Below are 19783 nucleotides of genomic sequence, written 5' to 3' on the forward strand. Positions count from 1 at the left end.
AGACTGACTCTTGTATTTAAATTTGAATGAATAATATGAGTGGCCTTTGCTGTAATTGCCACAGCCTAATTTGGGATGTGCAGAAAGCTCATGAGATTAAAAGTTTTTGGCAGGTATTGTTAATACAGACACAGTGTTCAGCTCCAAACTGCCTTGGAAATATTTGCATTTAGTGGTACAGCACCTCAATGTGTATTTTTACTGTAACCTATAATGTTACATATTGTCTCATAAATATATATATATGTGTGTGTGTGTGTGTGTCATAGATATAGGTATGGAAACAGAAGCAGATAAATATCTGAAAAAAGACTGGAAATCACTGGAGTAGAGAGAGATGGGGAAATGCTTCATGAATGCTGTACTACCACAGGAAGCACAGTTTGCTGTAAAGTGCTCAGTGGTGAAAAATGTAACCACACTTATTCTCTACTGTTTGAAATATTCCTTCTCCCTCCTCCCCCTACGTTCTCCTGGATCCTCAAAATCCTTGTAACAACAGGTTTTGATAAGGTCACTTTGATCATACTGTTCCTACTGTGGAAAGCTTTGTGGTTGAACACCTGCTTTATATAAGAAAAGATGAACTAACTTTCATACTTAAAAAAAAAAAAAAAAGGCTTCATCACCTTTGGTATTGATGCCAAATAAAACACAGCTAGAGATTCCTCTTCTCCAGACTGGAGAGTGAATTTTCTGAGAATTTACAATGGTATTGATAAACAGCACATGACTTTGGCACTCTTTGCAAAGTGCAGTAACTGCAAGGTAGCTGGTGATGCCCTGAAGAGGATTTAGCAATTAGAAAATTAGAGGGATAGGAGATACAAAATCTGATACAACTTCTTACATGCTGCTTTAAATCTTTCACTGGGACCACACTGCAAGGAAGCAGATCTTTCAGCTCTTAACCCACATGCAAAGCAAACACTCTGGCTTTTATTGCCTTTTTATTCAATCTGCTCAATGTTAGCTTCTGTTAATGCAAAATTTGGTACTTGAAGTTGAGAGCTCTTTTGTCTTCCTCCCTGTGAATCAGCTAATCCCAAGCCCTGGGCAGCCTGCCTGCCCCACGCACAAGTGCTGAGAGAAGTGATACTGGAGGGAGCTTGCAGGTTTGGTTCTTTAACTGAGCAGTGATTTATGGCTTTTGACTGAGGTCATTGCTTGGCACATAGTGATGACCAAATTGATGGATTAGGAGCTCAGGCAACTCAAGGGCCTTTAACATTTGTAACCAATCATAATCTGACTGGCAGTGACCACAACAAAAACCCCACGTAGTCTTCTTTGGATCTATTTTAAACTAGCTTAGCTTTGTTTTCTTCTTGAAGATCTACTGCTGCCATTAGATACTCTTTGATTTGGTTCCAAGGATGGGTCAGAGTCACATTTTTCTTTGATAAACCTATTTTGGTCCCCTCATTGATGTACACTGCCGAGAGTTGCAAGTTTCTTTTTGGTCTGCTATTGCATTACCACATCAAGGAGAGCTGCAGATCAGGCAGGAGGGTTTTACACAGTGTCAGAGGGTGCATTTGGGCTACTTTTGTGCCATCTGAAGAAGCAGGTCCTGATTAACAGCACCTCAGATATCACCAGTTCATCAGTGTCTGTGAGGTGTGTAAGGCAGAGTGCTTCAGAAACAGCATTAGGAAGGCTTTGCTGCAATAAAGGGGTGGGGAACAAGCTCTGAATAAGGAAAACTCTACCAATGTACATTGTTCACATATTTAAAATTAAGCCTAGTTCAGGAATAAAATTGTGACATCAACTGCAACTCTCTGCCTGGCTGATACGGATGTCAGTGAAGGTGTAATACCCTGACTTTGAATCCCTTTAAAGTTAGGCCTTGAAAGCTCTCTTTGCTGTGTTAAAAGTGGCTTGCTGTACTGCATGACTGGGAAGGAGATATTTCTACCATATTTACTGCAGGCAGCTCAAACAACAGCAGTAAGAATTAATACTAATCAATACTTATATAGCACTTTTTACCCACTGAAATAGCATCTCTTGCACAGGAAAGTCCTGTTTTATTCAGGCAGACTTGTTCTGAAGGTGGTGATTTATTTTTCCTCTATGGTACTTTGCAATCCCAAGAGTTTATTAGAATATTGATATGTCTTTGGGGTTTCACTCTTCTCTGTTACATTTTGAGTTACTGAAATATAGGTTGAAAATAAGTTGTGTAAATAATTATTATTTCTGGTTTTTTTCTGTGCCAATGCCTTGGAGCCATGCTGCTGGCTCCCTCTCCATTGGTAGGGGCTGTATACATACACGTAGGAGGAGGTGCTTCAGACAGAGTGAAAATATATTTCTGTGTCATGCAGAGGAGGACAAATACTAGGAAGGCTGTTCTTTTGCTCAGTGCAGCTCTTTCAGAGTGACTTGCTTGGACATTTTTGCTGAGAAGTTCCTCTAGCTCAGAACTGTGTGTGCAAATACTCCTGAGCAGAAATTCCATGCTGGAAATGCCAGCATATACATGCAATGCTCCTGAACTAAAAATCCATGCTGGAAACACCAGCATGTGCATGCAATGCTCCTAAGCTGAAATTCCATGCTGGAAACACCAGCATGTGCATTCAATGCTCCTGAGCTGAAATTCCATGCTGGAAACACCAGCATGTGCATGTCATGTTCCTGAACTAATAATCCGTGCTGGGAATATCAGCATACACATGCAATGCTCCTGAACTAAAAATCCATGCTGGAAATGCCAGCATGTGCATGCAATGCTCCTGGGCTGAAATTCCATGCTGGGAATATCAGCATGTGCATGCAATGCTCCTGAGCTGAAATCCATGCTGGAAACATCAGCATGGTCATGCAATGCTCCTGAACTAAAAATCCATGCTGGAGACATCAGCATGTGCATGCAATGCTCCTGAACTAAAAATCCATGCTGGAAACATCAGCATGGTCATGCAATGCTCCTGAACTAAAAATCCATGCTGGAGACACCAGCATGTGCATGCAATGGTCCTGAACTAAAATTCCATGCTGGAAACACCAGTATGTACCTTGAGCACTTTTGGGCTCCAACTCATCTGTTTCCTAGAGCTAAGAGTCCTCTCAGAGTGCCTCGAGTCTGGATGTTCATGTTGGAAAGTGCACGTCCTCCTTCCTGCAGATGCAGGAGAGAACCAAGCACACTTTGACTGTGGCCATAGGAGCTGCTGCAGCAAGATCTGGGACCAAGACCTGCTGCCTGGTAACCTACTCACCTCTGCCTTATTCACAGAAGGGTGGGGATGAAATGAGTTTTCTTCAGATCGCCAAAAATGTCATCAGACTCCAGAGATCTCCAAGCCTAAACTGTCTCCAACGCCTTCTCATGAGTCCAGGGCCTCACCTCTTCCCCTCTGTGCAGCTGCCAAAACCTCTTGCTTCCTTTCACTGACAGCTTCACCAGTGCAGCTGTGTATTTTCAATGAGTAGCACTAGGAAAATTTGGGGATGGAATATAATTAAATTTTTAAAACCCACAGGAAAGTTTCTGGTTTGAGCATATTAGTCACTCAAGTTCAATTAAAGCTTTGCTTCTAAGGAACTTACCTGAAGATCCAGAGAGCTGCAGGATGATCTCTGCTTTGCTGAGATCACTGTCGTTCACATCCTGATTTTAATCCATAGGAAAAACCCTGGTGCTGAAGGCCAGTGACAGATTCATGGAAGGATTTGTGTCAGAACCAATTTGGATCTTGGGATCCTTTGGTTACAGTTGCTGTGCAGAGAGCCACGGCAGCATTCCCTTTGTGAAGCACAGCAAAATTCCACCTCTCCTTGTCACCTGATAAAGGGAAGGTAAATTCTAAATGCACTTCAGTTGTGAGCTATTCTGAGCTAGGATTCAGCAGAAAAAAAGTAACGTGTCAAATGCCTTGGAATCTCCTTTTTTTCTTTCAGGCAGCCCTGGGTGCTGCTGTGTAGAGGTAGGTCTGCTGCTGAAGCACACTCCTGTGGAATCCTGCTTGCTTGCTAAACAAGGGATTCTTTAGTTCATATGGGGTATTTTCATAGCTGGGTCTCCTCCTGTATGTGTTATGAACATATGGGAAATCAGTGCTGCATTATATGAGATATACTGATAGACTCTGAATTTATTTGCTGGCTGTGGCATTGTTCAGCCCTGTCAGAGTCCTTGTCTGGACTAAAGGAAATCTAAGAGCACAAGTGCCAGATGAATGGAGACAACAGAAAATGATCTGGGCCTTCTTGGGCCTACAGCTCTCACATGTTCAGTTGTAGCTCTGTGAATGTGTCAGTTCACATGGAAGGCCAGCAATGGGAAAGAATTGCATCCAGCTCTTTCCACCAGCAAAGCAGCTGTGCATGCTCTGGTGTGAAAGGTCATTCCTCCCCACCATGACCACCTCATGGTTTTATCTTTTTTTCCTTCCACCACCCATTAGGTGGCACCTAGAGAATAGAGAAAAGACTGGCATATTCTGGACAGGAGATGATGGCAGGAGAGTGAGTACAGCCATCTCCCACAGCTCTCTTTAACTTCCCCCCAGACCTCTTTGCACCCCTCCACACTCCTGGAACAACTCTGCTTCTCTTCAGCAAAGACTTTTGGCTTCACTGTTGGAGGTCCAGGCTGGCTCCATGAGAGAGTTTGCATGGTCCTTTCTGGCTCCTGCATCTTAGCTTTCCCTTAGCTCTGCAGAACACAGAACCCAAGTGATAATGCTGCTTGTGGGCAAATTCTGCTGCTTTTCTCTCTGGGAAGGTGCTGCATGTTACATCTGAGCTCAATGATCAAGACCCTTTTCCCCTCTGCAATGCAATGTGTTTTGGCCACTTATTCTGAGAGAGAACTGGGCACATACCAGTATTTTTCATTCTCTTCTATTCCCACATCTCAGTTGCAGTTAAGAAGGAACCCTCAGAGGTCCTCTGGAAGTCACATGGTAACTCAGGGCCAGGTTTTCAGGACAAGTTGTAGGAGATACCTTCAGATGGTTTGGGTAGACACAGCACTGGCATGGGAACATTGATCAGGAAGATTTAGGCCCAGGTGTTTCTAGTCCCACCCTGTAGCTGGCAAGGCATTGAGGAATGGTCCAAACTTCTCCCTCCCATGGGTATTGAACCTGCTTTTTGGGAGCCTCAGCCATTACTGGTACTGGGAGCAAACCATGGAGGAGTTAAATTTCTGCACTTAAAAAAAAAAAAAAAAAAAGTAAGCAGAAAAGGCTTTCCAAGAGATTGTACCACTCCTTCAGGGATTCTTTTTTTAAAGAAATAACAACTGGAGTTTTAAGTGCCAGCTACTGATCTGATAGACACTGGAACTCATAATTTTGATAATTCTTTTTCTGTCCTTGTCAAGCACCCTGTTAATGGCTGGGTCTCTGCCCTACCTGGAGCAAAACTGAAGCTGGTTTTGGATATCACTCATGCTTAATGACATCCAGGAATGAAGGGTACCATAATAATGGAGCTGGTGTCACAGATCTTGTCACGTGGGGAAAAACTGGGAAATTGTCCTTGTAAGACTTTGTATTCTGGAGTGACCTGGCTACTTTTATATTACCTAGTCAGTTTTTGACAGAGCAAGGAATTGATGTATAGCTCACAAATACATCTGTCTGGTGTGGTTTCTGTCAACTGGGCTATTTCTTTTCTGGTGTCCTTTTGTGTATGTCACAGGACAACTTTTTATGGGATCCTTTATAGGAAAAGGAGGAGAATCGGTTTACATCCCACTTGGAAAAAATGGCATCAAACAACTTCTTCAAAGTCTAGCACATTTCCCTAAGCACAAGTAAAAGCCTAAATGGTTAGATCAATCCCAACTAATTCAGTATTTGGTAAACTCTGTCCTTACTCACACATTCTACTATTCCCAAGCAGAGTAAAACATAGGAGACAATGGTGCAGATGAAAAGAAACAGAAAATATCCCTCTTTGGAAGGAGACAAGTTCTCCTCTGGCATATTTAAAGCAGCCTGATATTTGCAACTCTAGATTGATGTTATTACGCATCTTTTCCTTCCCCCATCCATGTAAATGTTTGGTTCTGCTTGCTGAGGATTGATCAAATCTTCTCCCTGCACAAGTCTCCATGGGTGGAGACAGGATCCAAAATGCCAGCAAATAAAGGTTTAGAAAATGCAGTATCAACAGAGCTGTGCAAATAACTCCTTTTAGTGGTTTCTTGGCTGAACTGTAATACTGAGAAACAAGTTGTTCTGTGACAGTGGAACTAATGAATCCTGGCTGCCTGGATTTGAATCCTTGCCTCCCAGTTCTTTGCCCACCCCTCAACCCCTGCTCCCTCTGTGTCCCCTGTGGTTCCCTCCCCTCCAGCTACCTTTGCTTGCCTTCCTTCCCCCAGATAACAGCTGGGCAATGGTAGCAGGGATTGCAGCTGGCTCCGATGAGGAACTGGCCATGGGGAGCAAACTGCAAAGAAGTGCTGAGCTCACTCGGCAGAGCTTCTTTAGTGGGGGCACTGGTGTAGGTCCCTCTTCTCTTGAGCTGCCAGCTCCTTGAACTTTGTGCTCACTCAGCTTTGCTGGGAATGTCATGTCTGTGCAGAATTTGGCTGAAACAGGTCCGAGGTTGAGAAGTTATTGGAGAGACAGATGGATTGGCAGTGCAATCACACAAGCCTCATTTCCTAGGGGAACCTGCCTTCAAATGCTTCACTTGAACCAAGATAAACTGGTTTTGCTTTGTTTTCCAAGACTTCTTAACTGCTTGGATTAAACTAAATATGTGTATTAAATGATACTGTAAGCATTTAAGTGCTCTTCTGCTAGTTTATGCCTTTTTTTTTTTTAATAGTAGTGGATTTATTTCTTTACATATTTTACAAGCAGAGCATGGCAGAGCTAGCCCTGCCTAGTTTGTGTTGGCTTCACATAACTTTTGATGTCATGATGCTTGTTATTTTATATCCCTCTTCTCTTCCTCTGCCCTTGATTCATCACCCAAACATTGCTGTCTTTATGGGGGAAATACACCACGTCTTTGGGCACTTGCTGCCCTCTTGAAAGATTATGCTATTAGTCCAAAGGTATTTTTCTCCTCATCTTAGCATGGTTTCAAGTGTTTCAGCTTTACCTAATACAGAAGATCAAAAATTATAAGGAAATGGCTAAGTACACCTTAAGTATTAATAAACTTTAGGAATGGCAGTCACTCTGTTTGGACAGACACAAATGGGAGAGAGTCTTTTTGCACATATTACCATATCTTATTTAATGATAAAGGTATTTAGTTTTCCTTCTTATGAGCATAGCAGCTATCAATATTAACAGATGGCTCATCTTCATTAAAAAAAAAAAAACCTCCTAAATTCATATCTCATTCACGTGTCCCATTTTGTATCAAATGTCTATCTTCTTTTTCTTAATTCATTCTGCAATTATGGCCAGCACTTTGTACTGCTCTGCAGGGCATTAAGTACAGAGACACAGTGCAATTAGGGTTTCTTTTCTGACCAAGGAACTCTGTACTGTAATATAGAAAGAACAATTATAAACAGATAACTTCAGAGGGCCATCAGTGCTATCATAATCTATCTAACTTTAGAGTAAAAATAGTTGTGCAAACTATAAAAAGGATGCAACTGGCAAAATTGATCAGTAACTCAGAATTGTGTTGAAATCCAGGCCCTAATTTCACAGTACCAGAAGTTAAGCTAAGCTGTTAATATTTTCTAATAATCACTTTTCATCTGCTGCTGGTTTTCATTTGTACCACTGAAGCACCTCAGAACCCTGGTGGCAGACCAGTGCCATACTGTTCTAAACACGATGTAAATACAGAGCAGAGTGAAGATTCTTGCATTTAAGGAGTGTGAATTCTCATAAAATTAGTAACTGCTTTGAAAAACCATCAGTCATGACACTGTCAATCTATTCAGTAAACTGTATTCTGTCTTTTCATCTATTTTTTAAAATCTATTCATCTATTTTTTTCCATCTATTCATTTCCAGATCTCATTCAGAAACATTTTTCTCCTGCTTATATATTTAATCTTTGGCCTGCATTTAATTTAATGCATTGTGTAAATCTACTAAAAGAAGTTATACTTTGAGAGAACTATGTGATTGTTCCATTCAGCAGGTGAGTTTTAGTGCATTAGCTTTGCCATGCAAGAGCAAAGAAATTATTATTGAGGCAGTTGAAAAGGAAATACAAATGTAGATTAGTAGGTTACAGTGTCTTTTATTATTACTGTATTCAAATCCAGTCTTGACTGTATTAAATGCATCATTGTGACACTGCTGGCTGCTTGGTAAATGAAGTTCACAGGGTAAATCCTGCTCAGGGGAACAGCCAAACTGGATGCTAATTGCCGACTTTGTTGCCATGGTTATACAGAACAAACATGTCCCTAACCCCCTGGGCAGGAATCGGGCATAGCACAAAGGTAGCTAATTTAGTGCTCTGAATAGAAATGGGCTGAACAGAAAGCTGTGGTCAGCAAGGGTTTCTAATCCAGTTCCAGTCATTAAGCATCCCCGTGCAGAGAAGTGATCTTAGGGCTTACAAGCTGTTAAAGCAGATATGCAGTTCTGTTTGGATTGTCCCTGTTATCAATATCAAGCCCATTTCCATTTTCTGTTCTGAAATTTGACAAAGAAGAGACAAAGTCTGGCCATGCATCGTTTCTACACATCCATCAGGTGCCCTTGTTAATGTACAGAGGGTGTTGGTTTAGGGAAATTGTGTTGCATTTTTATCCACCTGCTCAGCTCTACGGTTTCTCCCAGTGGTGCTGAACTTCCACAGTGGAAACATCAGAGTTTTGGTATGTCCTGGTGTTCCCAGCCAAGTCATGGCTAAACACTCGTGTCTGCTGGATGCCCCTGTGTTGATAATAGCAAATGGAGCTCCCAAAAAAAGTGGCTGAGCCACAGAGGTAGGAGAGAGCTTGGCTGCTGCTTCAGAAGGAAAGAGTGCGAGCAGAATGAAGGTCTCTATTGAGATGATAAAGACCAGGGCACATATGGAAGGCCAGAGAGGTTGGTGGGGCACTGGGAAGCTCCTGGTGGGCTGCACAGAGGACCACTGTCCTTCAGGGAGATTGTCCCCTTCTCCAGCTATAGCTACAATCCCTACTTTTCCAGTTCTGCTCGCTGCAAGGGCAAGTTTGGTTGATGCAAAGGAGATGAAACTTGATGATTTTGACAATTTGCCCCACTTGTTTGGCAAGATCCTGTTTGGTCTGTGCTTGGAGGGAGTGCTGTGCACAGCCATTGGTGCTCACAGAAGGAAGGGGATACATAAACCTTGTGCCAACAGCTGATGAGGGCAAAACTGACTCCATCAACTGGCAGCTGTGCATGTTTTGTCAGCAAATGACACAAAAATATATTTTTAATTAACTTCTTCAGTTAAAAAGGCCATTTAAATGACATATGACTTTCAAAACAAGATATTCTATGGGGCCTGTATATCTCTCCCCACTCCTATGTTTGCTTTTCCTGCTTTAGCATTTGACATTAATGTCTGTCATTGAACATCTCAACCTTTGTGTCTTTCTCATGGGAGACACAGATCAGAGTGCTCAAGCTTTGTAATTTGGTGTTGCTGGCATTTTTGTTCACCACAAATGTTTCTGAGGATCTTTATGGCATTTCAGCAAGTTTTGGAGGAAAAAAATCATTAAGAGTAGAATAAAAAAAAAATCTCTTGTTGATCTGAAATGCTGTCTGAGTTCTGGGAAGTTTAAATTCAGACATGGAATCCAACCTTGCCATTTGCACTAGAAGTGGGACTATTTGCAGTTACTGTTTAAGAGAAACCCAGTGTTGAAATCTTTAAACAAAAGGTTTCGGGTTTGTTCAGGGGAGGGATGACTATTGATCAAAAATACATTCTATGTGTTTCCAGTTTAGTGAGGCACACTCATTTCCAAGACCAAAACTGCTGTCTTTTTATTTTTCCAGTCTTTGTTTGAACTGAGATCCACATTCATTGTTACTGAGCTTTAATAATCTAAGGGTCACTTGAAGGGCTTTTGTTTGAGAGACCTTTCAAGCCAAGCCAAGGCAGCAGTTTAGAGAACGTTTCTTGTTTGTAGACAAAAATATATTAAAACAACCAAGGGAGCTATTACTCTTCCACATAATTATTTTTAATGTCTCATTGGACATGTATGAAATGCCTTTCAGTTCCTGTGGGAGAATTACTTTTTTGCCTTTTGCAGCGTAGCTTTTGTTAAATTTCTGCGCTGCTTTTCCATTGAGCAATGTTCACCCCAGAAGACTTTATAAACACGAACAGTATCTCCAGGAATATGCTTCCAACATAATCCACTGAAGTACTTAGAGATTTGTCAGCAGTCATGGGCCTGATACCTTGCATACCTTGTGCCATCTATTTTTTTTTCCTGGCTGCAGTCAGGAGAGAACGTGACCCCAGTTCACAGGGGGAGAAGTCAGAGAACAGATGAGAGTCCTGCAGGAGGTGAGGCAGAGCCATGTGCTGCAGGAGGGCTAAGACTCTCTTCACCCCCTTTTTCCTGGTAAATAGATGCCAGGGAATCAGTCCACCTTGTGGCTTTGGAATAAAAATGATTGCTAAATGTTCTGTGCTGTGTAGCTCCTTTCAGTTCCCTGGCAAAGACTGGAATGGTGTGCATCCTTCCTTTTTTGACAGGAATGCATTTGTGGGGAGGAGAACAAGCACAGAAGCTGAGGAATGAGTAGCTTTATGGAAAGACAAGAAACCATCTTGCAAAAATATAACTCTAGTAAAAATATTTGGGCTTGGCTTGGGAAGTGCACGTTTTGTGCCATTTGTGCTCCGCAGAGGTCCGGGCTTAGCAGGCAGATGCAGGTGTTTCACTGGGATGCCTCCTTCTGTTGGGTATTCATGATCCTTTAAATCTGCCAGTTGCTCTTTTTGTTATGAAAGATGCCCAGATGTTTCTTGCTCAGATGTTGGGAGCTCCCAGAGATCACATAGTAGCTGTCTTATTTCTGCAGCCATCGCCCTTCTCGTGGGCATGGTGAAATTTTCAGTAATCCCAAATGGACCAAAAGACACCCCATTATCCATGTCTCATCATACAGCTCATAAATGGGTATCTAGATAATTGTACTTGCTAACTGGATGTAAAACCAATTCCAAATGTTTAGTGCTCCCAGGTTTCAAGGAGAGAAATTATATTCATTGTCTTCAGATGACTAAACTTGAAATCTTTCAAATTAAGCTTATACAATTGTAAGTTATGTAGATGAAGTATGATTTGCAAAATGCTCTGGTTTGTGGAATGATCTTGCCTTGTTTATGGATAAAACCCACATTCTAGCAGTTTCTAGCAGGGAAAGGCTGTGGAAGCTGCATCTTTGAGCAGGATATGATGATAGGAGCAAATTGTTGTAACTCTGTAACACAGTGATGTTCTAAGGCCTGAAGCATGAATTGCTCAACAGTAAGTGATTTAATTGTGTAAAAAGTTGCCTTTACATGAACTGCAGTACACATCTTGGAACAATAATTTTGTTGTAGCTCAAGAATATATTGTAAAACTGTAAAGGTATAATGCACTTACCAGTATCTGCCTGATGTCACAGTGGCAGAGCACTTCTAAAATATTTTGTGCATAAAAATCACTGCAGATATGCACCTAACAACATATTCCTTAAGACAAGGACTGTAAAGCAAACTTGGGGTTATTTTTAATATATCATTATTCAAGGGCTTCCTGTGAAGTTGATCTTTTAGTGTCATCCAAAGTTCCCTGTCCCAATTTGACAATTTTATGGCTTTGAACTCTCACTCAGTTGTTCAAGGTGATTTAATCATTGGTTTGCGTGTCTCTACATTTAGGGACTGCCAAATATAATTGTTTGTAGAATATCTGTTCAGTTTGGAGGGCTTCTATTCAGCAGAGGTGCTGGAAAAATGGGAAGGATTAAATATGTGCATCCTGAATAAGGAGTAGGAAAAGCTTGGATGAAAGAATATAGTGGTCTATATGTAACTGAAACATGGAAGCATGAGAGAGAGACAGAAGAATTATGTGGAGTTTGGCAGGAGGATGTAATGAGTAATAGATGGAATGATGAAGGGGAAATAAAATCGGCTGGATGAAGAAAAGCTTCCTGACCACGAGATCTTGTTTGATTACTGAGGTTTCCCAGGGGACTTCTGTGATTTGGGAAAAGTTGTACAAGACTGTTCAGAGCCTCACAATGCACAGCTCTTATAACGTGGCATCCAGGAGTGGATAGTGCTTCCCTCTCTTAACTGTGTTTGAGGTTCCTTGGATTCCTGGGATTTGCTGGGCAGCCCAGAGCACCTCTTGAGTTCTGTCTGGCCTCTGGCTTCTCTTTTAATTAGGCTTGATAAATAATATTACAGATCTTGAAGAAAATCTACCTCCTCTGAGGTTGTGGGCTTGATCCTGGTTCTTTGATGCTAAAGGCAGGAGACTGCAGGGTTGGATTGAGCTGTCCAAAGTGACAGGATCTCTGAAGATGCATTAGGTGACAATTGCAAATTCCTTTGTGCACGTCCTCAGAACTCTGAGCCCAACTCTTTGCAATATCCGCGTCGATATTACTGATACACAGTGCTGGAGTGGAGCATGTTGCAAGTGTTAAATACTCTGAAATCCATATTTGGCCAGAGAACTCATCCAACTGATTCAAGAACTTTCATTGCATGATAAAGCAGATGTAGCTATTGTGGGGTGCTCATGTTACCCAATCATAGAATTATTTCATTATAGATCTGGTGTCTGGCTAAAGCTGACTCCGGGAGTTCCTCTGAGAGGAGTTTATCAGATGAAAAATTAAGTGTGGTTTTTAGCTGATATCCAACCAATTTGCTGAACTTACTTTGACTTCTGCCCAGAGGTTCTGAGAGTAGGTTTATAACTGAGAGCCCATTTGGGTTTGAGCATTTAGGAAAGAAGAATTTAAAAAAAACAGAGGTGGTGAAGACCACACAGCTTCTATAAACTGGGGGAGCTCAGATCATGAAGTCAGAAAAACTGGTTTACAGGCTGCTTTCCTCTTCTGCTTGGCCTTTCAGTACATTCCTTGTTTTCAGGCAGCTTCTCAGAGCAATAGGACCCATTTCCTCAAAAGCACATAGAAACTGCAGAGGCTGCTGCTGCTCAGGGTGAAACTGAGATAAACTGGGATCAGTGACATGGACAGTGGGATAGAAGGCACCCTCAGCAGGTTTGCCAGCAGCACGCTCTGTGTGCAGCCTCTGGAGGGCAGGGATGCCATCCAGAGGGACACTGACAGCCTGGAGAGGCTCGGGAGAACCTCACAGAGCTCAGCAGGGCCAAGAGCAAGGTCTGCACCTGGGCTGGGGCAATCCCCAGCACAAACACAGGCTGGGTTGAGAAGGGATGGAGAGCAGCCCTGAGGAGAAGGGACGGGGGTGTTGGCTGACAGGAGGCTCAGCAGGAGCTGGCAGTGTGCAGGGACAGCCCAGAAAGGCAAATGTGCCCTGGGCTGCAGCCAGAGCACCGTGGGCAGCAGGGCAGGGCAGGGGACCCTGCCCCTCTGCTCTGCTCTGCTCTGGGGAGATCCCACCTGGGGCTCTGCATCCAGCCCTGGGCTCCCAGCAGGAGAAGGGCTCAGACTTGCTGGACTGAGTGCAGAGGAGGCCCTGAGCTGCTCAGAGGGCTGGAGCAGCTTCCTGTGAAGGCAGGCTGAGACCTGGGGTTATCCAGCCTGGAGAGGAGAAGGCTCTGGGGGGACCTTCCAACAGCTTTCCAGTGCCTAAAGGGGTTAGGAGAGAGCTGGAGAGGGACTTTGCACAAGGATATGGAGGAGCAGGACACGGGGAACAGCTTCACACTGACAGGGGGCAGGGTTAGATTGGTTAGTAGAAGGAAATTCTTTACTGTGAGGGTGGTGAGCTGGCACATGTTGCCCAGAAAAGCTGTGGCTGCCCCATTCCAGGAAATGTTCAAGGCCAGGGGCTTGGAGCAACCTCGTGGACTGGAAGGTGTCCCTGCCCACTCCAGGAGGTTTGGAATGAGATGATCTTTGTGGCCATTTCCAACCCAAAGCATTCTATGATTCTAAATATTGCTAAGAACTCAGTTTTGAAACTGCACACAGTCCAATGTCTACTTTGCTCCCAAGAACTTTCAGAGTTTTGAATAGTGGAAGCCCTGAGTTTTGAAACAAATCACACAGAAATGTGAGATTTTTCATGCAAGTTCAGCCACAAATAAAAAAAAAATTATTGTGAAGATAGCCCTTCTTTAAAATATCTTCTTATTTAAATTTAATATTTATTATCTCATGGGTGCATGATTAACTCTGTATCAGTAGGTACATAACTTGTACATTCTGAGATCTATCTAATGTCTACCAAAGGAAAAAAAAATAAATCATTTAGATCTGGAACAGTGATCACAATGGAAGTTTCATTTGCAAAGGATTTATGGGAACTTGAAGTGAGTATTATGTTTTGAATAAATGCACCATTGACCAGTATCAGATTTCCATGGGCTTTATCTTGTTTTTCCTAAGCAACTGCTCATAAACTTTTTAATATCTTGACTAGCATGATGGTGCTACTTGCAAATCTGTTCATGGAGCTATTAATCTATGATATGCAATCTAAAGAAAGGAATCACACTTACTTGCTCATTCCTTTCACTATTTCATTTAAAAAACATAAATAACAAGTTGACAGGGTTCCTTTGTGCTTCTTTCTTTCTGACTAATATGTGATAAATATATCAGGAAAGGTTTGTCAAGACATCACAAAGCAGGTCTTAGTTCCGATGTGAACTTTATTGAACTCTGCTTTCATGTAATAGGAAGAAAAACAAGAGGTAGATGTGATCAGTCTGCACCCCTGACTCAACAGCTACAGCAAACCCTCAGTGCTTTTAATTCCTGTGTCATAGCAGTACTCAGATGAATTTAGTGCACTCAAACAGACATAAAATCTGAAGGGAAAGGAATGTCCTTCTCATGAAGAAGAAATTTGACTTCTAAGGCAAGTTCAACATGTGGGTTCCCTCCCTCCTCTCCTTTCTTCCCCCACTCTCCCTGCAGCCTTGCCTGTAGCTGTCCCTGCACAGCCCATGTCAGCATGAGCTTGGTGGGACAGTGGCAGTGGGGGCAGCAGAGGCTGCAGCTGGACAGTGACAGTCACAAATCTGAAAGCAGTGACAGCTGCAGCCCATCTGAATTGTGTCTGATACTGAGGCTTCTGTCCCTGCTTGCAGCAGATCTCTCTTGGGCTGATGCCCTGAAACCATGGACTTCTCACACTCGTGTCCAGACCAGATATCCCCCACCCACACAAGGGACAGTTTGCCTGTAAACCTTCAGGTTTGACCAAAAGCCACATTGAGTGGGAAGCCTTGGAATTAAGAATGAGGAAAACTCTTGTTTCAGCTGGGGGTACATTTTTGCTGCCTGTTGCTTCCAGCCACCCAGATGAGTAAAATGAGTTTCTCTAGCTCATGTGTATTGCTGCAACCCACACGTATCAGTACGTGCAGTCCAGGGAGAGGAGAGACACACACACACCTTCATGGAGCTGTGGTTGCAAAGGATTGGGTTTTCTCAGTGTCTAAGAAAGCCAAAGGGCTGTGCTGGGGGGCTGGGGGCAGTGAATGTCTGCCCAGGCTGTGAAGGAGCCGTGGGTGTTGGCTGTGCTGTGCTGCTGGGGCTGGGAGGAGGGACTCGCCGTGTTGCAACAGCTCTCCAGCCCTGCCACCCCCTCACAGGTCACATCACTGACACATCACACAGAGCTGTGCTGCAAAATGCAGCCATCTGCCTTTCTGTGCTTACCCAAGGTCTCCAAGCACTCCACAAACACTGCTGGAGTCCCCCATTCTTCTGGCAAAACTGCTGTCACCTCTTCCACTTCTCTGGGGCGTGCAGAAGGTATTGAACAGAACCCAGGAGCTTTTCTCTTGTGCTTTAGGCATTAGGCACATTGTCCCCACTGCTCGCCTTCTATGCTCACCAGACATCCTCAGGCAGAGGATGTGCTTGGCCTCCTCCACTGCGTGGTACAAGTCCTGGTGAGCTGACACCCTTAGGCACTGATTTCAGTGGCAACACTTGCCCTACAGCACTTTCAGTCAGGGGCTTACATGGGTGAATTCCTCTGAGGTGTGTACAACGAACAAAACCCCGTGAAAAGGGGTTTAGACCCTCGGCTAAGACAGACCAGCTGCTGGAGCCCTCGTTTCCCACTGAGAACAAGTGATGGAGAGGGTATCTTCTCACAGGGCTGCAAAAGGGCTTTGCCAGAACAAAGGGAGATTTGGGCTTTGCTTTGCGTTGTTAAAGTGTGTTTGTTAAAGAATGAAGTCGACATAAAAGGCATGGATGGTTAGTGTTTAGGAAAACATGTTCATGGCCAGTCTGTGCAGAAACTGGCAAAGGACAATTAGTTTCTGTCCCTGTCCTGTAATACCCTGCAGTTAGTGAGACCTGAGGCTGCGGGTGCCTTTCCTTACCCGTGAGGACACTGCAGTGTTTGTCCACTGCAGCTGGAGCCTTTCTAACTCTTTTGAATGCATAAATGTTTGCTTTATATTTCCAGTACGTACCCGTATTCAAAGATGGTGCCCCAGGTGGCTCAAAGAAATCTTTGAATTGGTCTCCATGCCAGGTATTGTTACTGATGTGTTTATATACGATTACATTTAGAGTTCAGTGTGCCTTTACAGTGGGATCTGCATGCTACAACCTGGGAGTAATTAATTCCTTAAGTCTCAGTTACCAGACACCCACTTATAATACACTGCATTTTAGAATATTTTTATTTTCTCCTGCCGAAATAATAATTTTATTACTTTCAAAGCCATTAGCTGTAATGCCAAGAACTCAGCATATTACCTAAGAGCTTTTTTCCCCAACATTTCTTTTGTATGTAAGTACAAAATACCTATAAAAATTCTATGTAATAGTTTTAGCTGCTCCATAAGTATATCCCATTGTATATCTAAGACTTTAAAAACGTCACATACTCCAGATCTGAAAGATGTTACAGATACCCAGCTTTCCATGAACTCCTATTCACCAGAGCCCCGGCCAGGGCGGGACGCTCAGGGATGCTTTATGGCTCTGTGCAGCTCGGTGATTTATACCGAGCCTCGTCCTAGCAGCACGCTAATAAATTTCCCGGAGCCCGCGTGGTACCTCGCTCCCGGCCGCAGCCTCGGCGCTGCAGCGGGCACCGCCCGGGGGCGGGCTGGGCGCGGGGCCCCGCAGGTGCGGGAGAGGCGGAGCGGGGCCGCCCCCCCCCGGGTTGAACGCGGGGTCAGGGCCGCCGTCCCGGCGGGGCTGGGCCGGGCCGGGCCCATCAATTTCCCGTGCTCGGTGCCTGCGTCCCGGCGCGGCACTAATGCGGAACAAATTGAGACATATCCTCTCCGTAATTAGTTCCAGCGTTTCCAAGATTTACGGTACAATAATGGCCCGAGCCCCGCCGGCCGGGCCCGGCCCGCTGCACGGCGGGCTCGGCGCTGGGGAGGCTGCCCCGGCGGAGCGGGGGAAGAGCCGGGACCTCGGGAGATGTCCAGCACCCCGCGGGGGCTGCTCGCCATCCCCGCAGCCTCGGGGGGACCGCAGTGCCCCGCTCCCGTCAGCTTCGGGGAGGGGTCGCGCATCTTTGCTTCTCCGTGCATCAAGAAAAAACTCTTTTACCCTCAGGGGATAAACAAAATGTCCTCTAGGCAGCTCGAAAGCGTTCCGGTGCCCACGTCAGCCCGCACACGGAAGGCTGGTCCCGCCTCGCCGGCGGCTCCCGGCTCCCGTGGTGCTCGCAGCTCTCGGCAGCGAGAAATGAGAGATTGGGCCCGCCGTGATGAGTTCCTGCCCCTGTGCCCTCTGCGCTCCTGGAGATGCTTCGCAGCTTTGTTTCTGCTGCTCTTAGCTCTTAAATAATCAAACTCTGATCAGCTCCCTGAGTGAAAGGAGACAGATCCCCCTGCGTGCTGTGAGCGGCGTGAGCAGGAGGGGAAGGGCTGGGGATTTATCTCTGTTTCAGTCAGTCTCGCTCACCTCCGAACCGTGGGGGGATCGTTTTAGGAGTTTAGTAAGAATTACCGGTCCCTTCCTTAATTGGCTAGCATGGCAGAGGGAAAACGTCGGCTGGGGAGGTGCGGCAGCGGTGCTCAGGTTGAAGCAGGTTCCCGAGCCCGTTGTTCTCGGGATCGAGTGGGACTCACTAGAAAGATCCTCCTCCAGCTATTGTTTAACCTGGCAGAGTATGCCCTCGAGCACAATCGAAGGCTGAGCGTTATCAGGAATTGCCGTAGCTCTGGAACAGCGGGCAGTGAAGCCTGTCAGAGGTTTGGATCGGGCCGTGTTTGGAGGGGACAGGGCAGAATGTTCCGGACCGCCTGGGTCTGGAAACCGACAAAGGAGATGCTGTCCCTGAACTGCCATCTCCTCGGCCATCGCGTTCAACCGGGCACCCAAACCCGCACGCGGGCGCCCGGTGTGCGAGACCCGGAACGATTTATGCCGGAATTTGTCTGGAATCGGGGTCGGGATCTCTGGGGAAGAGGCGGGCAAATGCCTCCTGCAAAGAGGGAGCAGCTCCTCTCGGCATGCCGTGCGGCCCCGGGGGGAGCTGCTGCCAGCGCTCCCGGCCTGTGCTGGAGCAGAGCAGCGAGGCGGGAGATTTCTCACTCTCCCTGGCGCTGGCCGTCTCCCGAAAGTCCTCAGCCCATCCCGAGACAGAAGGGTCCGGGCTTTCCTGCCCCGGGACGCCCCCGGGCGCGTTCGAGGCGGGCTCTCTGCGTGCCCCGCACGGCTGAGGCGGCCCGGGAGGGCGCAGGTGCCGGCGCTCGGCGCAGCACAGGGCTGAGCTGAGCTGAGCTGGAGCTGAGCTGAGCTGAGCTGGAGCTGAGCTGAGCTGTGCTGGCAGCTCCTGATTCCCCCACCAGCCTCTCCAGCAGCCGCGGGGAGGAAGGATGCGCTAATGGCCAAGGGGTCGTCTTGTTTCACTGCTGGAAAGTGCGAGGGGAGAAGGTTTGGAAAGACTTCGGCAGTTCTTCGTCTCAGGTGGAGTAATGCCGAGTTAAGCGATCAAGAAAACTTTTTTCCCCCCTTTTAAGATAATTTATCAAGCTAGGTTATTTCAAGAAAAGAGAAAACCCCCATGTTAGCTCGAAAAACAGCCCACTACGGGAAACGCATTTTCTGTTAGCTCCTAGAGAGCGCTAGTTTTCATGGGAAATCAAATACCCCACTTAGGCTGGCCAAAGAATTCCATTGCTACATGTACGGTGTCCATCGCAGAGCCGGAGATCATAGAATCAATCATAAAATCGTTTAGGTTGTGAAAGACCTTTAAGGTACCCAGTTCAACCAATCTCCCGCGTCGGTCGGTCACAGAAACGAGCAAAGCCAGCAGCAGCCCCTGCGCCGATCCCGCAGCTCCCCGCGGGTCCCGGGCAGGGGGTGACCGCGGTGTGCGGGAGCCCCGGTGCGGCCAGAGCGGGAGCAGAGGGGGAGGCAGCGCCGGAGCCCGCGGGCAGCAAGGTCGGCGCGATTTCCCCGCACGGGCTGCATTCACAAGTGCCGTCCAGCGTGCTTTGCTTTGCCGTGGGCTCTGAGGTGGCACGTCCTGCAAACTTAGAGGATATTTAATATCAGCAAAAATAATTAACAAATCTTTCGCACTTACGTTACACGTCTTCACGTATTCTCTATTTTGTAATAAATAGACGTGTGCGCCAAAAGAGAGATTTTTGAAGGGAATTATCTGAAATAGTTTGTGGAAAAAAAAAATCACTAATAACAAAAACCTACCGTTATGACTAATTAGTTTTAAGAGAAAATGAAATTAT

The 19783-nt window shown here is 45.4% G+C and overlaps 1 protein-coding gene across 6 annotated transcripts in view; it reads left to right on the forward strand.

The window, feature by feature from the left end:
* Window positions 1–19783, forward strand: part of WT1 (WT1 transcription factor) — an 81955-nt gene that overhangs the window by 27278 nt on the left and 34894 nt on the right. The window lies entirely within an intron of this gene.

Source organism: Vidua macroura, chromosome 6 (genome assembly GCF_024509145.1).
Source record: "Vidua macroura isolate BioBank_ID:100142 chromosome 6, ASM2450914v1, whole genome shotgun sequence".
Classification (NCBI taxonomy): Eukaryota; Metazoa; Chordata; class Aves; order Passeriformes; family Viduidae; genus Vidua; species Vidua macroura.